Source organism: Carlito syrichta, unplaced genomic scaffold (genome assembly GCF_000164805.1).
Source record: "Carlito syrichta isolate Samal-C Ts95f unplaced genomic scaffold, Tarsius_syrichta-2.0.1 Scaffold308870, whole genome shotgun sequence".
NCBI lineage: Eukaryota > Metazoa > Chordata > Mammalia > Primates > Tarsiidae > Carlito > Carlito syrichta.
This window is the reverse complement of record NW_007252966.1, coordinates 916,500-918,025: the sequence shown is the minus strand read 5'-3', so window position 1 is coordinate 918,025 and position 1,526 is coordinate 916,500.

Sequence of the window (1,526 nt, the reverse complement as noted above, 5' to 3'; positions counted from 1 at the left end):
AGACCTCATCTCTACAATAAATCAAAAAATCAGCCGGGCGTGGTAGCACATGCCTGTAATTCCGGCTACTTGGAAGGCTGAGGCGGAAGGATCGCCGGAGCCCAGCAGGTCGAGGCTGCGGTGGCCGGGAGCGGCCACTGCACTCCAGTCTGGGCGACAGAATGAGACTCCAACTCAAAAACAAAAAAAAACAAAAAAACAAATAATATTGATATCAGATGAGGTTTCTCTGTGATGTGATAGAAGGAGAAAAAAAGTTCACTTAGTATTTTGCCTAAACAGATAAAAACTGGCACTTACCTGAGGCTGAGGCTGAGGCTGAGGCTGGCGGATCACTTGAGCCCAAGAGTTCAAGTCTGCAGTGAGCTGTGATCACGCTACTGCATTCCAACCTAGATGACAGCCTGGCTCTAAAAAAAAAAAAAGTTTAAAATAAACTGGCATTGGCATAAACATCTCTTCCCCAACTGAGTGAGTACTGCCTTTTTCTCCAATGACAACTCTAGCACTGCTCCATTCCTCCTGCCTTCTAGATAAAAGTTAAGATAATAGCTGAGCCGGGTTCAATGGCTCAGTCTGTAATCCCAGCACTTTGGGAGGCTGAGGTGAGTGGATTGCCTTAGCCCGCGGGTTCGAGACCCACCTGGGCAACTTGGCAAGATCTCATCTCTACAATAAATCAAAAATCAGCATGGTAGCACGCACCTGTAGTTCCAGCTACTTGGAAAGCTGAGGCGGAAGGATCACTGGAGCCTAGCAGGTTGAGGCTGCGGTGGCCGGGAACGGCCACTGCACTCCAGTCTGGGCGACAGAGTGAGACTCCAACTCGAAATAAATAAATAAATAAATAAAAGATAATAACTGAATTGCTCCTGATTCCTGCTTTCTGACTTTCCAGTTCATAATTGACCCGTTTCCTTCCCAAAATCACCAAATACAAACCCCCTCAAATATGGTCTGTTGAGCCACCGAAAGCTTCCCCATCGTGTGAAGTTTCTCTCACTGCAGCAACTAATAACCCTGAATAATAACTAATTCACAGAGTGGGGAATACATCCATTTACTGAAACAACACATCATCATTCAATCACAAGTATATTCCTGATAGTTTTGAGTGCTCGACATAGACAATATGACTAATTTTTTTTTTTTTTTATATAGGGTCTTGCTCTGTCACACAGCCTGGAATGCAGCAGTCCCATAATAACACTGCAACCTCAAACTCCTGGGTTTAAGTAGTCCTCCTACCTCAGCCTCCCAAGTAGCTTGGGAGTACAGGTGTGTACCACCGTGCCCAACTTTGTTTTTTATTATTTTGTAGAGACGGGTCTTACTATGTTGCCCATCTGATCTTGAATTCCTGTCAAGCAGTCCCTGCCAAAGTGCTGGGATTACAGGCATGAGTCACCGCACCCAGACAGCTTCTATATTTATGTATGTATTCTACATCACACACACACACACAAAACCTTAGAGTTTATACTCCTCATAACAAACATTTCTTTTTTTTTTTTTTTTTTTTTTTT